Raw genomic sequence first — 27,610 nt, forward strand, 5'->3', positions numbered from 1 at the left:
ATACTCGTATCCCAAAAGAATTTCCGTTCGTTTCCATTGAAACGTTACTCGGTTTAAAAGGAGAAGTCATAGAACCCACAGTATTTCATAGCGACGTAATTTCGGTGCTTATTCGTCAATGTGAGGGTGCGAATGATGCAGTAAAGGAGGAATATTGCATCGGAAAGGAGGTACTCGTATCCCAAAATAAAATCCTGTCGTTTCCATAGAAACGCTACTCGATTTAGAAGGAGAGGACATAGAACCCATACTATTTCATAGCGACGCAATATCTGTGTTAAATCGTCAATGTGAGGGTGCGAGGGATGCAGTAAAGAGGGAATAGTGCATCGGAAAGGAGATACTCGTATCCCAAAAGAAAATCCTGTCTTTTCAATAGAAACGTTACTCGATTGAGATGGAGAAGGCTGAGAAAGCACAGTATTACATATCGACGCAATTTCAGTGTTAAATCGTCAATGTGAGGGAGCGAAGGATGCAGTAAAGAAGGAATAGTGCATCGGAAAGGAGATAGTCGTATCCGAAAAGAAAATCCTGTCGTTTCCATAGAAACGTTACTCGATATAGAAGGAGAAGTCATTGAACGCATAGTATATCACGGCGACGCAACCTCTGTGTTAATTCGTCAATGTGAGGGGGTGAGGGATGCAGTAGAGAAGGAATAGTGCATCGGAAAGGAGATACTCGTATCGCAAAAGAAAATCCTGTCGTTTCCACAGAAACGTTACTCGATTTAGAAGGAGAAGTTATTGAACACAATGTATTCCATAGCGACGCAATTTCTGTAATCATTGGTCAATGTGAGAGTGCCAGGGATGTGGTAAAGAAGGAATAGTGCATCGGAAAGGAGATACTCGTAACCCAAAAGAAAATCCTGTCGTTTTCATAGAAACGTTACTCGATTTAGAAGGAGAAGCCATAGAACCCATAGTATTTTACAGCAACGCAAATTCTCTGTTAATTCATCAATGTGAGGGAGCAAGGGATGCAGTACAGAAGGAATAGTGCATCGGAAAGGAGATACTCGTATCCCAAAAGAAAATCCTATCGTTTCCATAGAAACGTTACTCGATGTAGAAGGAGAAGTCAATGAACCCATAGTACTTCATAGCGACGAAATTTCTGTGTTAATTCGTCAATGATAGGGAGCGAGGGATGCAGTAAAGAAGGAATAGTGCATCGGAAAGGTGATACTCGAACCGCAAAAAAAAAAAAAATCCTTTCGTTTCCATAGAGACGTTACTCGATTTAGAAGTAGAAGTCATAGAACACACAGTTTTCCATAGCGTCGTAACTGCTGTGTTAATTCGTCAATGTGATGGAGCCAGGTATCCAGTAAAGAAGGAATAGTGCATCGGAAAGGAGATACTCGTATCCCAAAAAAAAATCCTGTCGTTTCCATAGAAACGTTACTCGATTTAGAAGGAGAAGTCAAAGAACCCATAGTACTTCATAGCGACGCAATTTCTGTGTTAATTCGTCAATGTGAGGCAGCGAGGGATGCAGTAAAGAAGGAATAGTGCAACGGAAAGGAGATACTCGTATCCCATATGAAAATCCTGTCGCTTCCATTGAAACGTTACTCGATTTAGATGGAGAAGTCATAGAACACATAGTATTCCATAGCGTCGCAATTTATGTGTTAATTCTTAAATGTGAGGGAGCCAGGGATGCAGTAAAGAAGGAATAGTTCATCGGAAAGGAGATACTCGTATACCAATAGAAAATCCTGTCGTTTCCATATAAACGTTACTCGTTTTAGAAGGATATAAAGGCACATTTGCATGCCGAGCGTGAGTTTCCTCGGAAACGCAAAATATTAATTAATTAAATAATCAGTGAAAAATAAATAAAGCCTATGGCACACAACTGCAGCGCTGTGTCGCTGATAAAACAAAAGCACAATTACGTTATTCTTATGTTTGATTAAGAAAGGGAGAGCTCTGGTAGATGTGGTGCGAGAAGTACGTATTTTATTTTATTGTCTGGCACACCGCCATATTTCATGTTATAGAAGAATACTGCGAGTTGCAACCACACTAGGCACTCGATTCTGTAAAGAATTTATATTTATAAAAGTAAGTAGGATTATGAACTGTAGGCTTATTCATTGAATATATCTGATTTAACTAACTGTGTAACTTTTTTTTGTTTAGTAGACAATCACCTCTGTACGACGTATTGGCATGGCTGGCAAATTATTGTAATATTGAGATTTAGATTATGAGTCCGCACCTACCGCAGCAGTCTTTGGAAACGATTTAATTACGAAGTCCGATTATTCAGTTTTATTTCACGGTCAACTACGAGTAACATTGCCTTTACGAAAAAGCCATTGTCAAGCGTCTGATACCGAATAATTAAACGTCCACGTTCCAGATAAGCAAATACAATTGCAATCACAATCACCATCATACAGATAGAATAATTAACATATTTAAAATAACATTTTTTATTTATTTTGTTTATTTTATATTGGCGACTGCGTGTCGGACTTGTTATATTGTCATTTGTTACATTGTTCTCTTTGTTTCATGTAAAAAATCAACTTTCTGGACCTGGACGTCAATGTATGAGAGATAACAAAATCTGAAGACATTTTCCAATTCTGAAATTTTGCGGGAAGACGCAATGAAACTTCCAGCAAAATAATGTAAGACGCAGCATCTTTGCATTGGTAGGCTTGACCAGACGTATAATTCAGTGTATTAGCTTTTCAGTAAATTCTGTAGTGTTTCTTTTCTGCATAACAGTTTCAGTGATAAATTTCATTCTCAGTACTTTTCCCTAAACAATAACGTATGCAACAATACCAATACACGAGTGTACAATATGGCCGACTTCTGTACGATATCATGTAACATGGCCAGCAGCCATTTCCAATAATCTCAAATTCAGCTTATATTTTTAAATTAACAGACAACCATTGTTGCTATGAGCGATTCATGCTCAACTACATTTTATTTTAAAATCAGTGTCAAAAATTTTCTTGAAACATATATCACGTGTGGCATGGTAATAACTAGAAAACAATACGCAAAAATGGAACAGCAAGGACGTACTATTCAGACGCAATCCGACTCCGACGTGAGACACGTGTTAGAAAATGTCTTTACGACAGCAACCGGTAGTGACGATTCATCTGTGTGGTTGCAACTCGCAGTATTCTTCTATAACATGAAATATGGCGGTGTGCCAGACAATAAAATAAAATACGTGCTTCTCGCACCACCTCTACCAGAGCTCTCCCTTTCTTAATCAAACATAAGAGTAACGTAATTGTGCTTTTGTTTTATCAGCGACACAGCGCTGCAGTTGTGTGCCATAGGCTTTATTTATTTGTCACTGATTATTTATTTAATTAATATTGACGCAAGTGTTGACGAAAATTTTGACGATAGGCCGTCCACTACAAAAATTTCAAAATCTCAATCAGAGCCCATGTTAATGCCTGACGTCACGTCTAATGACGCGGCGGGGGCCGAGACCTTGCAAACGGTAAACATTGCCGACATGTTACAAATGCTAATGAAACAAAACGCCGAAAACATGGCAACCTTAAAGGCACAATTAGAGACACAAAATGAACAGTTAAAAACACAAAATGACGAAATCAAATCTGATCTCATAGCAATCAAGATAGGTAATGACACTTTATGTAAGCGTGTGGAACTTATAGACGCCACACTGACCAAACAGATGACCGAACTCAGTACTAAATTTTCCCAGCTCAATACGAGACAAGAAAAGACTACAACTGACGTAGCACTTTTACAGACACAAGTAAAAAACCTTAATGTCACGTGTGAAGTTCTTACTGAACAAATTCAAACATATCCTTCAGTACATGACAATCTTGAAAAACGAATTACTGACGTACAGAATAAATTTGACAATGTTGAACAACACCTGACTGGCATCTTACAATCAGATGCCACAGCTCATTTTCAAAATATTAATAAAGAATTTCATGATTGGGTTGAGAGCAAAGACAAACATTTTGATAGATGCTTACGTGAAAATTTACCAACAATTGTGCACGACTCCGTAGCGCAATACATTACTAATAACAAACAGCTGATCAGTGACGCAGTACAATCCGTCACTGCACCCATGAGACAATTCACCGATCAACTACAGTCTGAATGTAACGAAAATATCAGTCAAAATGTACAGTTCAGAAACCAATATACGTTCGAGTATGATACACACATTCCGCACACGACAAATACACAAGAACAAAACACACCACGACTACAACACATACCACGATGTGGAAACACAAACACAAGCTATTATCATGGTAAACCACAGCAACATTATCGTAATTACTCGCCAGCTGAACATACCAGTAATTACAGTGGAATAAATCCATATCACAATGCGAAGGAAGATGAAAGCTTAATGAAACACAGGCAATTTCAGATTTTTATCCCAGAAAAACGAACCATTCATCCGGTGATTTTTCTTAAATCTTTTGGTAACGCATTTCCACGCACTTGGAGTGACCGGAAAAAGATTTCATATATTGTCGGTTACATCCAAGGCGATGCAGCTGTCTGGGCATACAGTCAAACTGACGTATGTACCACGTACAGTGAGTTTGAGCGTGCTTTTCTGAACAAATTCAGGTCGCAATCCGTCCAGGAGCGACTCAGAAGACAAATTTTAGAACCTGAAACTTTTAACAGTAAAAATGGTAACTTACGCAGATATTTTGAAAAATACTTGAACATGGGACATTTTTTAGACGAACCAGTCGCAACGCGTGATATACTCCGAGCGTTGAAGGCCAAATTGCCTTTCAACAATAAGGAAAAACTTCTACATATCCCGGATGACGATTCAGATTATTTTTTAACAGCTTTAGATTCGGTTGACATGTTACTTGAAGATCAGCGCTTCGCGCGGCAAAACAGCAGCCACAATGTTTACACTAGTGGTATGCAAAACATGCAGGCTTGCCAACACAATTCTGGCGCGCCCACAGTTGGATACGCGGTACAACAAAAACAGCAAACTCACATGCCGTCTCAGTACGGAAATCAAAATCAACACGCGTATTCCAATACAAACAATAGTTACAACAGTAATAACATTTCATGCGGCAATCCATACAAAAGGCACCGCGGTAATAACTACAACGGTAACAACGGATACAAAGGTAATAACAAAAACACAAACAGAAATAGAAATAATAATAACTACGAGCCAAGACAGCATCAAGGTTGGACTCGTAACGATCAGTACTTTCATTCAAACTCTGCTTTACCACAGCAGCCACCAGGACAAAATTGGAGCATACCTTACGACCGACAGGTAAGTTATAATGCGCAACAGCAACAACAACCGCAAAAGTTTGGAGATCATAATAGGCAATATCCGAATGTGAATATAATAGAAATGACACCTGATGCACAACCTCAATCTGTGTCAGTACCTAGTACAAATGATAATCCAACAAACTAGAAACAGTCACTACTTTGCCCCAGGTCGTAGCTGAAGAATTCTTGGGGGGCGACTTCAATGTTAATCAGTTATTTGACACCACACTTGAACAACAGAATAATGATATGCCGAGTAATTCTAAACAAAAACTACCTGTTTTATTTATAAGATACAACCACAATAACAATATATCAGATGAACTTTTACAAGACAGTACACAATGTCGTTTAAACACAAATGAAATTGTTTTAGCATCTACTACTGGTGTAGTAGGTGGGATTCCAACTACTATTATCCTAGATACAGGTGCAGCTGTGAGCGTTTTGTCTTTTAATTTCTATAAAAAGATGTGTGAATTGGAACCTGTGCCTGAGTTTCCTGCCCAAAACTGTAAAATAACTACTGCACTAGGTAATAAGTCATGTAGGGTTACGAAGCAAGTTTTTGTAAACGTTAAAATAGGTAATGGAACCGTACAATGGCCATTCCTGGTTGTACAAAACCTTGTGACAAATTGCATATTAGGAATAGATATTATGAGCGAGAAGGACTGAATTATAGACTTCTCCAAAGGTAAATGTATTTTAAATGATAAAGGCAGTGTAATTATTATTGATTTGGACAGGAGAACTCTAAAGCATGACAAACACTATACAGGGTACAAGGTTCAGTTAGTACTTGACAATGACATTCAAGACATGCAAACACACTCATCTGACACAGAGCTAATGGACTTGAAAACATTGCTTGATCATAAGATAAGTGAAGCTACAGCTCTCAGTGTACATGAACGTATAAAACTACAGGAAGTGTTATCCAAATATTTACAAGTTTTTACCAAACGATTAGGTGTTATCAACACGTATGTGTACAAGATTGAAGTTAAGCCTCACAAGATCTTCTACCATAAGACATATAACGTACCGTTATCTCAACGAGCTGCTGTGTGGCAAGAATTAAAACAAATGTTAGACTGGAAGGTCATTGAACCATCAACCTCACCTTATTGTAGTCCTCTACTTGTTGTCAAAAAATCAAATGGAAGCATTAGGTTAGTGTTAGACGCACGAGCTATTAATGAAATAATTTTACCGGTTCACACAAAACCTGGAAATTTAGAAGAGCAATTACAGAAATTTCTAGATGCAAAATATTTTTCCACAATAGATCTCGCTAATTCGTTTTGGCAGGTGGGTATCACTCCTGATTCTCGGAAATATACTGCATTTATGTTCGGGGGGCGAACCTATCAGTTTTGTGTTCTACCCTTCGGACTGAATGTCAGCTCTGGGGTATTCATTACAGCCCTGGATACCGTGCTTGGCGACGATTTAGTTCAGCGGTTCCAGTGACGCAGTTGAAGACAGAAGAACTCTTCTTTCAGCGCGCGCCTCCACAAGAAAGACGGAATATTGAAGTAAAATTTATGATTACGTAGCAGTGGATGACATATTAATTTTTCACGGAACATTTGTTACTGAAGGTACCACTGACTTGGTGTGACACCTGACGAACTGACAGACGTCATCTGTGAAGCGATCTTTTACTTTGAGGAATAGATTAGACGCACATGTCTCAACACGAAAAGCATCTATCAGTAGTCAAGGCCACACAGACACTCTACACACACGCACAAAACGCGAGGAATCGAACATTTTCTCTCTCTTACTATTTTGAATATTTATTGAGTAGTGAAAACGCCTGGTCTTGCCTACTGATGTAATGAATGTTGTGTCTAACCTATCTTAATTTCAGATGACATCACAAAAAACATCGATAATATCCCAGCAAAACCGCTAAAGAGGATGTAAATATCTGCAATTCATGTAATCAAATGTGACACAATGTAATAACCTATAGCGATGTAATGATGATGTAAACATGTTTATGTGCAACTATATTATGTTTATGCTAAGAAAATATGTGACGTGTGTATGTATAATTACTTATTTTTTTAACTGATGTATAGTGTAACTGTTACTATGTAAAAATTTGAACAAAACGAGTCCCAAAAAGACATTGCATAGTGAACCACTGTTCACGGACATTAACGAACATTACTAACTCTGCAACTACGCGGAAACCTATGTGAAAGAAACTGTTAATGCCATTCATTATGCAGCGTATCTATGTGAACGCGATGAACGATTTCCTTGATTAATAACTACGAACATTTAGGTGAGCTATATTCAGCAAAAAACTGAAAATGTGAAGTGCATAATTCGTGCATCGTCTAGTGATATTACTACAGTACGCAACTTCAAGATGTTAACTGGATTAAATGGACACAAAGTGCCTGTCCAGAAAACAACACGACAGGTGGAAGAATTTTGGTTGGAACTTCAGGGAATGAAATGTTCTCGAAATGTGACGGAAACTCTTACCTGGACTGTCCAAGGATCGACGCCAGCTATGTGCCGTCCGAGGTTCTGCAACCAAGCTTCCACGGAATGTAAAAAACGAACTGCACGTGGACCAATTACTCGACGGGTCACGTCTGATCTGTAATAAGCAATACTTTTAGTCACAACGATCTGCATCACTACGACTATAATGGAAATGAGAAATGGACACGCTTATGTATTAATCACGTTGTTATACAATGATGTTACTGTGATCAAAAAACTTTACCACGACGATACTAACCTGTAAAAAATTATTGTGCAGCGGATGAATATGAACTGTAATAACGACACTATGTGTATAGGTCAACGCACCTGAAAAATACGGACATTTTTCTTTGAAGTATTTCAAAACAATACTATGTAACTAAGAACATTCAACAATCTAAGTTGTATTGTGTTATAACAAATATTGTAAATTTAAAACTAAGTTACCTGTCATAGAATGTAGTCTTCATATGTAATATTGGTTGAATATTTTCTTTGTGCAACAACTGAAAAACGCGCGCACACGAACAATATGATCTGCAATACTGTGCCGCGTGATCTAACTGTACGATATAACGGCAGTGCCGCAGTTACACAGACGCTTCTGCGCATGCGCGCACTCTACCTGCCAACATTAGAACTTTTACGGCGCACCCGCGTCATTCGAATTTTGTATATAATGTGTATAATGTGTAATGTAAGTCATGTAAATAGTTGTAGATAACTTAGATTTTCTTGTGCCTTTAGGTGAATTGCTCGCCTGCAGGTGTGTCCTTTCGCCACGCAATTCAGGGGGCAATATAAAGGCACATTTGCATGCCGAGCGTGAGTTTCCTCGGAAACGCGAAATATTAATTAAATAAATAATCAGTGACAAATAAATAAAGCCTATGGCACACAACTGCAGCGCTGTGTCGCTGATAAAACAAAAGCACAATTACGTTACTCTTAGGTTTGATTAAGAAAGGGAGAGCTCTGGTAGAGGTGGTGCGAGAAGCACGTATTTTATTTTATTGTCTGGCACACCGCCATATTTCATGTTATAGAAGAATACTGCGAGTTGCAACCACACTAGGCACTCGATTCTGTAAAGAATTTATATTTATAAAAGTAAGTAGGATTATGAACTGTAGGCTTATTCATTGAATATATCTGATTTAACTAACTGTGTAACTTTTTTATGTTTAGTAGACAATCACCTCTGTACAACGTATTGGCATGGCTGGCAAATTATTGTAATATTGAGATTTAGATTATGAGTCCGCACCTACCGCAGCAGTCTTTGGAAACGATTTAATTACGAAGTCCGATTATTCAGTTTTATTTCACGGTCAACTACGAGTAACATTGCCTTTACGAAAAAGCCATTGTCAAGCGTCTGATACCGAATAATTAAACGTCCACGTTCCAGATAAGCAAATACAATTGCAATCACAATCACCATCATACAGATAGAATAATTAACATATTTAAAATAACATTTTTTATTTATTTTATAAGGAGAAGCCATAGAACCCATAGTAGTTCAAAGCGACGCAATATCTATGTATATTCGTCAATGTGAGGGAGCAAGGAATGCAGTAAAAAAGGAATAGTGCATCGGAAAGGAGATAGTCGTATCCCAAAATGAAATCCTGTCGTTTACATAGAAAAGTTACTCGATTTTGAAGGAGAATTCATAGAACCTATAGTATTTCATATCGACGCAATTTCTGTGTTAATTCGTCAATGTGAGGGAGCGAGAGATGCAGTAAAGAAGGAATAGTGCATCGGAAAGGAGATAGTCGTATCCCAAAAGAAATTCCTATAGTTTCCATAGAAACGTTACTCGATTTTGAAGGAGAAGTTATAGAACACATAGTAATTCATAGCGACGCAATTTCTGAGTTAATTCGTCTATGTGAGGGAGCGGGTGATGCAGTAAAGAAGGAATAGTGCATCGGAAAGGAGATACTCGTATCCCAAAAGAAAATCCTGTAGATTGCATAGAAACGTTACTCGATTTAGAAGGAGATGTCATAGAACACATAGCATTCCATAGCCACGCAAATTCAGTGTTAATTCGTTAAAGTGAGGACCCAGGGATGCAGTAATGAAGGAATAGTGCATCGGAAATGAGATACTCGTATCCAAAAAGAAAATCCTGTCGTTTCAATAGCAACGTTACTCGATTGAGAAGGAGATGTCATAGAACGCATAGTATTTCAAGGCGACGCAATTTCTGTGTTACTTTGTCAATGAGATGGAGCGAAAGATGCAGTAAAGAAGGAATAGTGCATCGGAATGGAGATAGTCGTATCCCAAAAGGAAATCCTGTCGTTTACATAGAAAAGTTACTCGATTTAGAAGGAGAGGTCCAAGAATACATAGCATTTCATAGCGACGCAATATCTGTGTTAATTCCTCAATGTGAGGGGCTGAGGGATGCAGTAAAGAAGGAATAGTGCAACGGAAAGGAGATACTCGTATCCAAAAAGAAAATCCTGTCGTTTTCATAGAAACGTTACTAGATGTAGAAGGAGAAGACATAGAACCAATGGTATTTCATAGTGACGCAATTTCTGTGCTTATTCGTCAATGTGAGGGAACAAGGGATGCAGTAAAGAAGGAATAGTGCATCGGAAAGGAGATACTCGTATCCGAAAAGACAATCCTGTCGTTTCCATAGAAACGTTACTCGATTTAGAAGGAGAAGTCATAGAAACCGTAGAATTTCATAGCGACGCCATTTCTGTGTTAAATCGTCTATGTGAGGGAGCGAGAGAAGCAGAAATGAAGGAATAGTGCTTCCGAAAGGAGATACTCGTATCCCAAAAGAAAATCCTGTCGTTTCCATAGAAACGTTACTCGATTTAGGAGGAGAACTCGTAGAAACTATAGTATTTCATAGCGACGCAATTTCTGTGCATATTCGTCAATGTGAGGGAACGAGGGATACAATAAAGAAGGAATAGTGCATCAGAAAGGAGATACTCGTATCCCAAAAGACAATCCTGTCGATTCCATAGAAACGTTACTCGATTTAGAAGGAGAAGTCATAGAACCCATAGTATTTCATAGTGACGCAATTACATTGTTAATTCTTCAATGTGAGGGAGCGAGGGATGCAGTATAGAAGGGATAGTGCATCGAAAAGGAGATACTCGTATCCCAAAAGAGAATCCTCTCGTTTCAATAGAAACGTTACTCGATTTAGAAAGAGAAGTTATAGAACACATAGTATTTCATAGCGACGCAATTGATGTGTTAATTCGTCAATGTGAGGGAGCGAGGGATGCAGTAAAGAAGGAATAGTGCATCGGAAAGGAGATACTCGTATCCCATAAGAAATTCCTGTCGTTTCCAATGAAACGTTACTCGATTATAAGGAGAAGTCATAGAACACATAGTATTCCATAGCGTCGCAATTTCTGTGTTAATTCGTCAATGTGAGGGAGCCAGGGATGCAGTAAAGAAGGAATAGTGCATCGGAAAGGAGATACTCGTATACCAATAGAAAATCCTGTCGTTTACATAGAAACGTTACTCGATTTAGAAGGAGAAGTCATAGACCCCATAGTATTTCATAGCGACGCAATTTCTGTGTTAATTCGTCAATGTGAGGGATCGAGGGATGCAGTAAAGAAGCAATAGTGCATCGGAAAGGAGATGGTCGTATCACAAAAGAAAATACTGTCGTTACCATGGAAACGTTTCTCGATTTAGAAGGAGAAGTCATAGAACGCATAGTATTTCATAGCGACGCAATTTCTGTGCTAATTCGTCAATGTGAGGGAGCGAGGGATGCGGTAAAGAAGGAATAGTGCATCGGATAGGAGATACCCGTATACCAAAAGAAAATCCTGTCGTTTCCATGGAAACGTTACTCGACTTCGAAGGAGAAGTCATAGAACCCATAGTATTTCATAGCGACGCAATTTCTGTGTTAATTCGTCAATGTGAGGGAGCCAGGGTTGCAGTAAAGAAGGAATAGTGCATCGGAAGGGAGATACTCGTTTCCAAAAAGAAAATCCTGTCGTTTTCATAGAAAAGATACTCGATTTAGAAGGAGAAGACATAGAACCCATTGTATTTCATAGCGACGCAATTTCTGTGCTTATTGGTCAATGTGAGGGAACAAGGGATGCAGTAAAGAAGGAATAGTGCATCGGAAAGGAGATACTCGTATCCCAAAAGACAATCCTGTCGTTTCCATAGAAACGTTACTCGATTTAGAAGGAGAGGCCATAGAAACCGTAGAATTTCATAGCGACGCAATTTCTGTGTTATTTCGTCTATGTGAGGGAGAGAGAGAGGCAGTAATGAAGGAATAGTGCTCCGGAAAGGAGATACTCGCATACCAAAAGAAATTCCGGTCGTTGCCATAGAAACGTTACTCGAATTAGAAGGAGAAGTCATAGAACCCATAGTAATCCATAGCGACGTAATTTCTGTGTTAATTCGCCAATGTGAGGGAGCGAGGGATGCAGTAAAGAAGGAATAGTGCATCGGAAATGAGATACTCGTATCCCAAAAGAAAATCCTGTCGTTTCCATAGAAACGTTACTCGATTTAGAAAGAGAAGTCATAGAGCACATGATATTTCATAGCGACGCAATTTCTGTGTTAATTCGTCAATGTGAGGGAGCGAGGGATACAGTAAAGAAGGAATAGTGCATCGGAAAGGTGATACTCGAATCACAAAAAAAAAAAAAAAAACCTTTCGTTTAAATAGAGACGTTACTCGATTTAGAAGGAGACGTCATAGAACACATAGTATTCCATAGCGTCGTAACTTCTGTGTTAATACGTCAATGTGATGGAGCCAGGTATCCAGTAAAGAAGGAATAGTGCGTCGGAAAGGAGATACTCGTATCCCAAAAAAAATCCTTTCGTTTCCATAGAAACGTTACTCGATTTAGAAGGAGAAGTCAATGTACCCATAGTACTTCATAGCGACGCAATTTCTGTGTTAATTCGTCAATGTGAGGGAGCGAGAGATGCAGTAAAGAAGGAATAGTGCATCGGAAAGGAGATAGTCGTATCCCAAAAGAAATTCCTACAGTTTCCATAGAAACGTTACTCGTTTTAGAAGGAGAAGTCATAGAAACCGTAGAATTTCATAGCGACGCGATTTCTGTGTTAAATCGTCTATGTGAGGGAGCGAGAAAAGCAGAAATGAAGGAATAGTGCTTCCGAAAGGAGATACTCGTATCCCAAAAGAAAATCCTGTCGTTTCCATAGAAACGTTACTCGATTTAGGAGGAGAACTCGTAGAACCTATAGTATTTCATAGCGACGCAATTTCTGTGCATATTCGTCAATGTGAGGGAACGAGGGATACAATAAAGAAGGAATAGTGCATCAGAAAGGAGATACTCGTATCCCAAAAGACAATCCTGTCGATTAAATAGAAACGTTACTCGATTTAGAAGGAAAAGTCATAGAACCCATAGTATTTCTTAGCGACGCAACTGATGTGTTAATTCGTCAATGTGAGGGAGCGAGGGATGCAGTAAAGAAGGAATAGTGCATCCGAAAGGAGATACTCGTATCCCATTAGAAATTCCTGTCGTTTCCATTGAAACGTTACTCGATTTAGAAGGAGAAGTCAAAGAACCCATAGTACTTCATAGCGACGCAATTTCTGTGTTAATTCGTCAATGTGAGGCAGCGAGGGATGCAGTAAAGAAGGAATAGTACAACGGAAAGGAGAGACTCGTATCCCATATGAAAATCCTGTCGTTTCCATTGAAACGTTACTCGATTTAGATGGAGAAGTCATAGAACACATAGTATTCCATAGCGTCGCAATTTATGTGTTAATTCGTCAATGTGAGGGAGCCAGGGATGCAGTAAAGAAGGAATAGTTCATCGGAAAGGAGATACTCGTATACCAATAGAAAATCCTATCGTTTCCATATAAACGTTACTCGTTTTAGAAGGATATAAAGGCACATTTGCATGCCGAGCGTGAGTTTCCTCGGAAACGCGAAATATTAATTAAATAAATAATCAGTGACAAATAGATAAAGCCTATGGCGCACAACTGCAGCGCTGTGTCACTGATAAAACAAAAGCACAATTACGTTACTCTTATGTTTGATTAAGAAAGGGAGAGCTCTGGTAGAGGTGGTGCGAGAAGCACGTATTTTATTTTATTGTCTGGCACACCGCCATATTTCGTGTTATAGAAGAATACTGCGAGTTGCAACCACACTAGGCACTCGATTCTGTAAAGAATTTATATTTATAAAAGTAAGTAGGATTATGAACTGTAGGCTTATTCATTGAATATATCTGATTTAACTAACTGTGTAACTTTTTTTTGTTTAGTAGACAATCACCTCTGTACGACGTATTGGCATGGCTGGCAAATTATTGTAATATTGAGATTTAGATTATGAGTCCGCACCTACCGCAGCAGTCTTTGGAAACGATTTAATTACGAAGTCTGATTATTCAGTTTTATTTCACGGTCAACTACGAGTAACATTGCCTTTACGAAAAAGCCATTGTCAAGCGTCTGATACCGAATAATTAAACGTCCACGTTCCAGATAAGCAAATACAATTGCAATCACAATCACCATCATACAGATAGAATAATTAACATATTTAAAATAACATTCTTTATTTATTTTATAAGGAGAAGCCATAGAGCCCATAGTAGTTCAAAGCGACGCAATATCTATGTATATTCGTCAATGTGAGGGATCAAGGAATGCAGTAAAAAAGGAATAGTGCATCGGAAAGGAGATAGTCGTATCCCAAAAGAATTTCCTATAGTTTCCATAGAAACGTTACTCGATATTGAAGGAGAAGTTATAGAACACATAGTAATTCATAGCGACGCAATTTCTGAGTTAATTCGTCTATGTGAGGGAGCGGGTGATGCAGTAAAGAAGGAATAGTGCATCGGAAAGGAGATACTCGTATCCCAAAAGAAAATCCTGTAGATTGCATAGAAACGTTACTCGATTTAGAAGGAGAAGTCATAGAACACATAGCATTCCATAGCCACGCAAATTCAGTGTTAATTCGTTAAAGTGAGGACCCAGGGATGCAGTAATGAAGGAATAGTGCATCGGAAATGAGATACTCGTATCCAAAAAGAAAATCCAGTCGTTTCAATAGCAACGTTACTCGATTGAGAAGGAGATGTCATAGAACCCATAGTATTTCAAGGCGACGCAATTTCTGTGTTACTTGGTCAATGAGATGGAGCGAAATATGCAGTAAAGAAGGAATAGTGCATCGGAATGGAGATAGTCGTATCCCAAAAGGAAATCCTGTCGTTTACATAGAAAAGTTACTCGATTTAGAAGGAGAGGTCCAAGAATCCATAGTATTTCATAGCGACGCAATATCTGTGTTAATTCCTCAATGTGATGGGCTGAGGGATGCAGTAAAGAAGGAATAGTGCAACGGAAAGGAGATACTCGTATCCAAAAAGAAAATCCTGTCGTTTTCATAGAAACGTTACTAGATGTAGAAGGAGAAGACATAGAACCAATTGTATTTCATAGCGACGCAATTTCTGTGCTTATTCGTCAATGTGAGGGAACAAGGGATGCAGTAAAGAAGGAACAGTGCATCGGAAAGGAGATACTCGTATCCCAAAAGACAATCCTGTCGTTTCCATAGAAACGTTACTCGATTTAGAAGGAGAAGTCATAGAAACCGTAGAATTAAATAGCGACGCCATTTCTGTGTTAAATCGTCTATGTGAGGGAGCGAGAGAAGCAGAAATGAAGGAATAGTGCTTCCGAAAGGAGATACTCGTATCCCAAAAGAAAATCCTGTCGTTTCCATAGAAACTTTACTCGATTTAGGAGGAGAACTCGTAGAACCTATAGTATTTCATAGCGACGCAATTTCTGTGCATATTCGTCAATGTGAGGGAACGACGGATACAATAAAGAAGGAATAGTGCATCAGAAAGGAGATACTCGTATCCCAAAAGACAATCCTGTCGATTCCATAGAAACGTTACTCGATTTAGAAGGAGAAGTCATAGACCCCATAGTATTTCATAGCGGCGCAATTTCTGTGTTAATTCGTCAATGTAAGGGATCGAGGGATGCAGTAAAGAAGCAATAGTGCATCGGAAAGGAGATGGTCGTATCACAAAAGATAATACTGTCGTTACCATGGAAACGTTACTCGATTTAGAAGGAGAAATCATAGAACGCATAGTATTTCATAGCGACGCAATTTCGGTGCTAATTCGTCAATGTGAGGGAGCGAGGGTTGCGGTAAAGAAGGAATAGTGCATCGGATAGGAGATACCCGTATACCAAAAAAAATCCTTTCGTTTCCATAGAAACGTTACTCGACTTCGAAGGAGAAGTCATAGAACCCATAGTATTTCATAGCGACGCAATTTCTGTGTTAATTCGTCAATGTGAGGGAGCCAGGGTTGCAGTAAAGAAGGAATAGTGCATCGGAAGGGAGATACTCGTTTCCAAAAAGAAAATCCTGTCGTTTTCATAGAAACGTTACTCGATTTAGAAGGAGAAGACATAGAACCCAATGTATTTCATAGCGACGCAATTTCTGTGCTTAATGGTCAATGTGAGGGAACAAGGGATGCAGTAAAGAAGGAATAGTGCATCGGAAAGGAGATACTCGTATCCCAAATGACAATCCTGTCGTTTCCATAGAAACGTTACTCGATTTAGAAAGAGAAGCCATAGAAACCGTAGAATTTCATAGCGACGCAATTTCTGTGTTATTTCGTCTATGTGAGGGAGCGAGAGTCGCAGTAATGAAGGAATAGTGCTCCGGAAAGGAGATACTCGTATACCAAAAGAAAATCCTGTCGTTTCCATAGAAACGTTACTCGATTTAGAAAGAGAAGTCATAGAGCACATGGTATTTCATAGCGACGCAATTTCTGTGTTAATTCGTCAATGTGAGGGTGCGAATGATACAGTAAAGAAGGAATAGTGCATCGGAAAGGTGATACTCGAATCGCAAAAAAAAAAAAAAATCCTTTCGTTTCCATAGAGACGTTACTCGATTTAGAAGGAGAAGTCATAGAACACATAGTATTCCATAGCGTCGTAACTTCTGTGTTAATACGTCAATGTGATGGAGCCAGGTATCCAGTAAAGAAGGAATAGTGCGTCGGAAAGGAGATACTCGTATCCCAAAAAAAAATCCTTCCGTTTCCATAGAAACGTTACTCGATTTAGAAGGAGAAGTCAATGTACCCATAGTACTTCATAGCGACGCAATTTCTGTGTAAATTCGTCAATGTGAGGGAGCGAGAGATGCAGTAAAGAAGGAATAGTGCATCGGAAAGGAGATAGTCGTATCCCAAAAGAAATACCTATAGTTTCCATAGAAACGTTACTCGATTTAGAAGGAGAAGTTATAGAAACCGTAGAATTTCATAGCCACGCCATTTCTGTGTTAAATCGTCTATGTGAGGGAGCGAGAGAATCAGAAATGAAGGAATAGTGCTTCCGAACGGAGATACTCGTATCCCAAAAGAAAATCCTGTCGTTTCCATAGAAACGTTACTCGATTTAGGATTAGAACTCGTAGAACCTATAGTATTTCATAGCGACGCAATTTCTGTGCATATTCGTCAATGTGAGGGAACGAGGGATACAATAAAGAAGGAATAGTGCATCAGAAGGGAGATACTCGTATCCCAAAAGACAATCCTGTCTATTCCATAGAAACGTTACTCGATTTAGAAGGAGAAGTCATAGAACCCATAGTATTTCATAGCGACGCAATTACATTGTTAATTCGTCAATGTGAGGGAGCGAGGGATGCATTATAGAAGGAATAGTGCATCGAAAAGGAGATACTCGTACCCCAAAAGAGAATCCTTTCGTTTCAATAGAAACGTTACTCGATTTAGAAAGAGAAGTTATAGAACACATAGTATTTCATAGCGACGCAATTGATGTGTTAATTCGTCAATGTGAGGGAGCGAGGGATGCAGTAAAAAAGGAATAGTGCATCGGAAAGGAGATACTCGTATCCCATAAGAAATTCCTGTCGTTTCCAGTGAAACGTTACTCGATTTAGAAGGAGAAGTCATAGAACACATAGTATTCCATAGCGTCGCAATTTCTGTGTTAATTCGTCAATGTGAGGGAGCCAGGGATGCAGTAAAGAAGGAATAGTGCAACGGAAAGGAGATACCCGTATACCAATAGAAAATCCTGTCGTTTCCATAGAAACGTTACTCGATTTAGAAGGAGAAGTCATAGACCCCATAGTATTTCATAGCGACGCAAATTCTGTGTTAATTCGTCAATGTGAGGGATCGAGGGAAGCAGTAAAGAAGCAATAGTGCATCGGAAAGGAGATGGTCGTATCCCAAAAGAAAATCCTGTCGTTTGCATAGAAACGTCTCTCGATTTACAAGGAGAAGCCATAGAAACCGTAGAATTTCATAGCGACGCAATATCTGTTCCAATTTTCCAATGTGATGGAGCGAGGGATGCAATAAAGAAGCAATAGTGCATCGGAAAAGAGATACTCGTATCCCAAAAGAAAATCCTGTTGTTTCCATATAAACGTTACTCGATATAAAAGGAGAAGTCATAGAACACATGGTATTCCATAGCACGCAATATCTGTGCTTATTCGTCATTGTGAGGGAACGAGTTATGCAGTAATGAAGGAATAGTGCTTCGGAAAGGAGATACTCGTATACCAACAGAAATTCCCATCGTTGCCATAGAAACGTTACTCGAATTAGAAGGAGAAGTCATAGAACCCGTAGTATTTCATAGCGACGCCATTTCTGTGTTACTTTGTCAATGTAATGGAACGAAAGATGCAGTAAACAAGGAATAGTGCACCGGAAAGGAGATACTTGTATACAAAATGAAAATCCTGTCGTTTTCGTAGAAGCGTTACTCGATTTAGAAGGAAAAGACATAGAACCCATTGTATTTCATATCGACGCAAATTCTGTGCATATTCGTCAATGTGAGGGAACGAGGGATACAGTAAAGATGGAATAGTGCATCGGAAACGAGATACTCGTATCCGAAAAGACAATCCTATCGATTCCATAGAAACCTTACTCGATTTAGAAGGAGAGGTCATAGAAACCGTAGAATTTCATAGCGATGCAATTTCTGTGTTAATTCGTCTATGTGAGGGAGCAAGGGATACAGTAAAAAAGGAATAGTGCATCGGAAAGGAGATACTCGTATCCCATAAGAAATTCTTATCGTTTCCATTGAAACGTTACTCGATTTAGAAGGAGAAGTCATAGAACACATAGCATTCCATAGCGTCGCAATTTCTTTGTTAATTCGTCAATGTGAGGGAGCCAGGGATGCAGTAAAGAAGGAATAGTGCATCGGAAAGGAGATACTCGTATACCAATAGAAAATCCTGTCGTTTCCATAGAAACGTTACTCGATTTAGAAGGAGAAGTCATAGACCCCATAGTATTTCATAGCGACGCAATTTCTGTGTTAATTCGTCAGTGTGAGGGATCGAGGGATGCAGTAAAGAAGGAATATTGCATCGGAAATGAGATAGTCGTATCACAAAAGAAAATCCTGTCGTTACCATGGAAACGTTACTCGATTTAGAAAGAGAAGTCATAGAACGCATAGTATTTCATAGCGAAGCAATTTCTGTGTTAATTCGTCAATGTGAGGGAGCGAGGGATGCAGTAAAGAAGGAATAGTGCATCGGATAGGAGATACCCGTATACCAAAAGAAAATCCTGTCGTTTCCATAGAAACGTTACTCGATTTCAAAGGAGAAGTCATAGAACACATAGTATTTCATAGCGACGCAATTTCTGTGTTAATTCGTTAATGTGAGGGAGCCAGGGATGTAGTAAAGAAGGAATAGTGCATCGAAAAGAAGATACTCGTATAACAATAGAAAATCCTGTCGTTTCCATATAAACGTCACTCGATTTAGAAGGACAAGTCATAGAACTAATAGTATTACATAGCGAAGCAATTTCTATGTTAATTCGTCATTGTGAGGGAGCGAGGGATGTAATAAAAAAGGAATAGTGAATCGGAAAGGAGGTAGTCGTATCCCAAAGAAAATCCTTTTGTTTCCATAGAAACGTTACCCGATTTAGAAGGAGATGCCATAAGACCAATAGTATTTCATAGCGACGCAATTTCTATCTTGATTCGTCAATGTGAGGGAGCGAGAGATTCAGTAAAGAAGGAATAGTGCATCGGAAAGGAGATAGTCGTATCCCAAAAGACAATCCTTTCGTTTCCATAGAAACGTTACTCGATTTAGAAGGAGAAGCCATAGAAACCGTAGAATTTCATAGCGACGCAATATCTGTTCCAATTTTCCAATGTGATGGAGCGAGGGATGCAATAAAGAAGGAATAGTGCATCGGAAAAGAGATACTCGTACCCCAAAAGAAAATCCTGTTGTTTCCATAGAAACGTTACTCGATATAAAAGGAGAAGTCATAGAACACATAGTATTCCATAGCGTCGCAATTTCTGTGTTAATTCCTCAATGTGAGGGAGCCAGGGATGCGGTAAAGGAGGAATAGTGCATCGGAAAGGAGATACTCGTATCCCAAAAGAAAGTCCTGTCGTTTCCGTTGAAACGTAACTCGATTTAGAAGGAGAAGTCATTGAACCCATAGTATTTGATAGCGACGCCATTTCAGTGTTAATTCGTCAATGTGAGGGAGCAAGGGATGCGGTAAAGAAGGAATGGTGCATCGGAAAGGAGACACTCGTTTACCAAAAGAAAATCCTTTCGTTTCAATGGAAACGTTACTCGATTTAGAAGGAGAAGTAATTGAACCCATAGAATTCCATAGCGACGCAATTTCTGTGTTAATTCGTCAATGTGAGGGAGCGAGGGATGCAGTAAAGAAGGCATAATGCATCGGAAAAGAGATACTCGTATACCAAACGAAAATGATGTCGTTTCCATAGAAACGTTACTCGATTTAGATGGAGCAGTCATAGAACTCATAGTATCTCATAGCGACGCAATTTCTGTGTTAATTCGTCAATGTGAGGAAGCGAGGGATGCAGTAAAGAAGGAATAGTGCATCGGAAAGGAGATTCTCGTATCCCAAAAGAAAATCCTGTCGTTTCAATAGAATTGTTACACGATTTAGAAGGCGAAGTTATAGAACCCATAGTATTTCATAGCGACACAATTTCTGATCCAATTTTCAATGTGATGGAGCGAGGGATGCAATAAAGAAGGAATAGTGCATCGGAAAAGAGATACTCGTGTCCCAAAAGAAAATCCAGTTGTTTCCATAGAAACGTTACTCGATATAGAAGGAGAAGTCATAGAACACATTGTATTTTATAGCGTCGCAATTTCTGTGTTAATTCGTCAATGTGAAGGAGCCAGAGATGCGGTAAAGAAGGAATAGTGCATCGGAAAGGAGATACTCGTACCCCAAAAGAAAGTCCTGTCGTTACCGTAGAAACGTAACTCGATTTAGAAGGAGAAGCCACAGAACAGATCGTATTCCATAGCGTCGCAATTTCTGTGATAATTCGACAATGAGAGGGAGCGAGGGATGCAGTAAAGAAGGCATAGTGCATCGGAAAGGATATACTCGTATCCCAAACTAACTCCTGTCGTTTCAATATAAACGTTACTCGATATAGGAGAAGTCATAGAACACATAGTATTCCATAGCGTCGCAATTTCTGTGTTAATTCGTCAATGTGAGGGAGCCAGGAATGCGGTAAAGAAGGAATAGTGCATCGGAAAGGAGATACTCGTATCCCAAAAGAAATTCCTGTCATTTCCATAGATACGTTACTCGATTTAGAAGGAGATGTCATAGACCCAATGGTATTTCATAGCGACGCAATTTCCGTGTTAATTTGCCAACGTTAGGGAGCGAGGAATGCAGTTTAGAGGGAATAGTGCATCGGAAAGGAGATACTCGTATCCCAATAGAAAATCCTGACGTTTCCATAGAAACGTTACTCGATTTAGAAGGAGGAGTCATAGAACCAATAGTATTTCATAGCGACACAATTTCTGTGTTATTTCGTCAATGTGAGGGAGCAAGGGAAGCAGTAAAGAAGGAATAGTATTTCGGAAAGGAGATACTCGTATACCAAAAGAAAATCCTGTCGTTTCAATAGAAACGTTACTCGATTTAGAAGGATAAGTCATAGAACTCATAGTATTTCATAGCGACTCAATTTCTGTGTTAATTCGTCAATGTGAGGGAGCGAGGGATGCAGTAAAAATGGAATAGTGCATCGGAAAGGTGTTAGTCGTATCCCAAAAGAAAATCCTTTCGTTTCCATAGAAACGTTACTCGATTTAGAAGGAGAAGTCATAGAACCCATAGTATTTCATAGCGACGCAATTTCTGTGTTAATTCGTCCATGTGAGGGAGCGAGGGATGCAATTAAGAAGGAATAGTGCATCGGAAAGGTGATACTCGTATACCAAAAGAAAATCTGTCCTTTCCATAGAAACGTTATTCGATTTAGTAGGAGAAGTCATAGAAGCCATAGTATTTCATAGCGACGCAATTTATGAGTTAATTCGTCAACGTGAGGGAGCCTGGGATGCAGTAAAGAAGAAATAGGGCATCGGAAAGGAGATAGTCGTATCCCAATAGAAAATCCTGTCATTTCCATAGAAACGTTACTCGATTTAGAATGAGAAGACATAGAACCCATTGTATTTCATAGCGACGCAATTTCTGTGCTTATTCGTCAATGTGAGGGAACAAGGGATGCAGTAAAGAAGGAATAGTGCATCGGAAAGGAGATACTCGTATCCCAAAAGGCAATCCTGTCGTTTCCATGGAAACGTTACTCGATTTAGAAGGAGAAGCCATAGAAACCGTAGAATTTCATAGCGACGCAATTTCTGTAGTGACGTAACAAGACTGTTACGCCACTTGAGGTAGCCGACAGAAAGTCACGCGTACACACACGCCGACGGGCGTCAAGTCTGGAACAGGATAACTATTGAATGGGGGCAAGAAAAGTACGTAGCTGCTTTATACTTAACTTTACTGATCCTTGTGATACATCTCTCTTGACTATACAAATGCGACTCGTAAGATACATGCACTGTTACAATTGGCGCCTTGCTAGGTCGTAGCCATGGACTTAGCAGAAGGCTATTCTAACTGTCTCTCGGCAAATGAGAGGAAGGCTTCGTCCGTATTGTCGCTAGCAATGTCGTCCGTACAACTGGGACGAGTGCTCGTCCGTATCACGAGACCTGCCTTGTGGTGGCGCTAGGTCTGCGATTACAGTGGCGACACGCGTGTCCGACATGTACTAAATGGACCGCGGCCGATTTAATCTACCACCTAGCAAATGTGGTGTCTGGCGGTGACACCACATTCCTCCCCCGCAAATCGGCGAACAGTCGTGAGATAAGGCTTCCGCCCGCCGTGGGGAGGACCCCATGTTGACGTGTGCGATGAGGTGGGGAGCCCAACAACAGGCGAGGCTGTGCCACCCGCACCTGGCCATTCGGTCCGAGGGGAGCTAGGAAACGCCTGAAAACCTAGTCCAGGGTGCACATCAACATGCGGTGTATGCGCCCGTAAAGAGACAGGAGGGGCCGAAGGGTCGACCTCCATTGCGTCGGGGTAGCCGACGCGCGAAGACGCCATGTGGTCCGGAGCGGGCAAGAGGTCCATGGCGGAGGACAGCTGGTCACGGGAAGCGATCGGCGGCGTGTGACCCAGGGAGGCGCGTGGCGGCTGCAGCGAAGCGTCGAATGCGGGCGGCTCCGGCGGGAGAACAGGCGGCGGCGGCGGCGGCGGCTGCGGCGGCGCGTCGCCATGGGGCAAAATGGAAGGCATCGTCGGTAACACCTGGGGATGAGGCGAGCCAGTAGATGGGTCCCCAGGGCGCTGACCGGACGGCACCGTCGCTGAAAGCAGACGGGGAGCGGCAGAACCAGTGCGACGACAGAGGCGCAGCTGATTGAGATGCCGACGCACCTCACCAGAGGCCCCCAAAACCAAATACATCGCGCGGCCGAGGCAGCGAAGAATGCGCCCTGCGAGCCAACGCCGTGAACCTCGATAGTTGCGATAAAATACAACGTCGCCTGGAGCAAAAGCAGGAGTCTGCCGCTGCACAGGAACCTGATGCAGCGGATGCAGCAAAGACATCAAGGTGCGATGAGGACGACCATGGAGCAACTCAGCCGGCGAGCGACCATCTCGGGGCTGAGAGCGATACCAAGACAAAAAGAGCAACAACGCGTCCTCCCGAGAATGCGACGCTTTCAACTTTAACACCTGTGACTTGAAAGTCCGGACCAATCGTTCAGCGGCACCGTTTGACTGAGGCGAAAACGGCGCGGATGTCAGATGTTGAATACCATTGGCCTGGCAGAATAACTGAAATTCTGCGGACATGAATTGTGGGCCATTGTCGGAAACAATAGTCTGCGGAAGACCTTCAATGCAAAAGATAGCAGACAACGCTTGGATGGTGGCGGAGGACGTCGTGGAAGACATCCGGACAACAAAAGGAAAATTACTGAAGGCGTCGACCAGAACCAACCATCGAGCATTCCAGAAGGGACCAGCAAAATCAATGTGCAAGCGTTGCCAAGGGGAAGTGGCTTTTGGCCATGCAAAAACTTTCCGCGGCAGTGCGGATTGTTGTTCGGCACACGCCATGCAAGAAGAACACATATTCCTAATCGCAGCATCGATGTCGAACCAAGTACAGTGCTGACGAGCAAGTTGTTTCGTTCGCACCATACCCCAATGTCCTTGGTGAAGAAGCCGTAAAACAGAGGACTGTAACGAACGTGGGACCACGACTCTGGACTGATCATTATCAGAACGTAACAACAAAACACCACGTCGAACAAAAAGTCTCTCCTTGTGAGCAAAAAATCGGCGAACCGACGGTTCCTCGATCTGAGACTTTGACAAAGGCCATTGCGTAGCAACAAAACGCAAAACAGTAGCAAGGACAGGGTCAGCAGCTGTGGCTGTAGCTACACGACGAAAATCGATCGGAAACGATTCGACCACTTCATCGGTTTCCGAATCAATGAACATGTAAGCAAGTTCGGAAGAATCGAAGGCTTGATCCTCAGCAACAGGCAAACGGGACAACGCATCGGCGTTTCCGTGCTTAGCAGTAGACCGATACAAGATATCGTAGCGGTACTGCAAGAGGAAAATAGACCAGCGAATGAATTTCTGCGCTGTACGCGGAGGTACAGGCTTGTTCGGATGAAAAAGCGATGTCAAAGGTTTGTGGTCTGTGATGATGGTAAAATGACGACCATACAAGAAATCATGGAACTGAGTAACACCAAACACGAGAGCCAAAGCTTCTTTCTCTATCTGGGAATAATTTCTTTGCGCAGACGAGAGCAATTTGGACGCAAAGGCAATAGGGCGATCATGCGAGCCAACTTTGTGCGCAAGGACAGCACCGATCCCGAAATCCGATGCATCTACCATCAACAAAAGGGGTTTCTGGGGATCGAAAGGCGTGAGGCAAGTATTAGAAAGCAACGCCGATTTCAACTGGCGAAAGGCGCGTTCGCATTCCGTCGTCCAGACGAACGGAACACCTTTACGGCGTAAGCGATGAAGCGGAGCTGAAATGGAAGAGGCATTACGCACATATTTATGATAATAGTTAATTTTACCCAACACACTCTGTAGCTGTTTCACATTGCGAGGGGAAGGTAAATCTTGTATGGCACGGAGGTGCTCTGGACTCGGATGTATGCCTTGGGCATTGATGACATGGCCCAGGTATGGTAAGTCACGAGCAAAAAACACACATTTGTCCTTCCTCAAGCGAAGACCATTTTGTCGCAAGACCTGAAATAATGTTCGTAGGTTCGCAAGATGATCTTCTTCTGTCTGTCCAGAGATCACTATATCGTCCAGATAGTTTGCTGCAGTAGGGACCGACGCACAAATAGTTTGTAAATATTGCTGAAACAATGCAGGGGCGGATGCACACCCGAATGGCAGTCTTTTGAACCTGTACAATCCAAAATGCGTGTTAACCACCAATACGCGCTGGGATTCGTCGTCCATCGGTATTTGCAAGTACACATCGGCTAGGTCCAACTTTGAAAAATATTTTCCCGGGCACAGTTTAGCAAAAAGATCTTCCGGGCGGGGCAAAGGAAAAGTAGCAGTCACTAGTTGTGGATTCACTGTGGCCTTGAAGTCCACGCAAAGTCTCAATTTTCCGGAAGGTTTTGGCAAAAGTACTAAGGGTGAGGCCCAGAGAGAAGCTTGCACACGTTCAATTACACCCTGTGATTCTAGATCGTTTAATGTTCTTGCGACCTCATCACGCAATGCGTGAGGAACATTGCGCGCTCTGAAAAATTTCGGTTGCGCGTTTACTTTCAGTTCCAAATGTGCTTCATAGTTTTTAGCGCAACCTAAGCCCGGTGCAAAAATGTCTGCAAATTCATCACATAAGCGAGAAACACTGTCTGAAGGCACAGTCTGATTCACTGATAGGACCTGATTTACAATAGACATGTTAAACAACTGAAATAAATCTAAACCAAACAAGTTCACTGCAGAAGAAAAACGAAGAACGTAAAACGACACAAGTTTTGTTTGTCCCTTATATGTTGCAAGAAGAGTGCACTGTGCTAACACAGGAATTGTCTGTCCGGAATATGTAGTTAGCTTAACATTTGCGGCACGCAACGGAGGTTTGCCCAGTTGTTTGTACGTGTCGTGATTGAGCAATGAAACTGCAGCGCCGGTATCGAGCTGGAATGGTATCACTTTGCCTTCAAAGTCTAAGTCCACAAAAAGTTTATTGTCCTGCTGACGACAAGAGCGACTGTTTTGTGCAATTTGAACAGACACTGGTACAGAATCACTTGCTAATTGACGTGATTTCCGGCGACGTCGACGCACAGTTTTTGTGGGACGAACACAGTCACTGTTAGAGAAAGTGGTACTGGACGAATCGGAATTAACTACATGAATGTCCATGGGCAAAGGTCCACGATCCTGAGTGTCCTTGGTTCGATTCCGGCACGAAGCAGAGGGCCTGGAATGATTGTCTGATCGGAGCTTTTTCTGGCAAACACTTTGAACATGTCCTTTACTATTACAGAAAAAGCAAATAGCTTGGCGTGACGGGCAATGTTCACGCGAATGTCTAGTAGCACACCGTGGGCATGATTTCACTGCATTTGTGGGCTGGCGCTGCACACGTGGTTTAGAGCGCGGCGGCAGCTGCGTTTGTTTGCGTGAGGGCAGTTGACCGGGCCGCGCAGCTCGCCTGGCGGGCCGCTTAATGTTACACACTGCTGGCGAAGTTTCAAAAGATTCCTGAGCACAGTCAAGTGTGTCTTGTCTATCCAATATGTCTATCACTTGTTGAAGGGAGGGATTAACTAGTTTCAAAACGTGCTCCCGTATGCGAACATCAGAAACGTTCTGTGCAATTTCATCACGTACCATTGTATCTGAATAAGAAAGGCCACAGTCACAGTCAAAGGCACAGTCCCTAGTAAGTCCTTGCAATGTTGCTACCCACTCCCTATTAGTTTGACCGGCCGTACGTTTTGTGCGAAAAAACGTATACCGTTTTGCAACCACATTAACTGTTTCTTTGAAATAGGCATCTAAAGCAGACAAAATTTCCTCGTAGGACAGAGTTGCCACGTCGCATCGGGGAAACAATTTCACTATCACACGGTAGGTGGACACACCGACACAAGAAAGCAAAAACGGCTGCCGCTCATTACCTTGAATTCTGTAGGCGGCGAGATGGAAGGCGAACTGGCGGGACCATTCCTGCCAAGTCTCGTGGGTTTCATCAAAACTGCGAA

Source organism: Schistocerca piceifrons, unplaced genomic scaffold (genome assembly GCF_021461385.2).
Source record: "Schistocerca piceifrons isolate TAMUIC-IGC-003096 unplaced genomic scaffold, iqSchPice1.1 HiC_scaffold_2521, whole genome shotgun sequence".
Classification (NCBI taxonomy): domain Eukaryota; kingdom Metazoa; phylum Arthropoda; class Insecta; order Orthoptera; family Acrididae; genus Schistocerca; species Schistocerca piceifrons.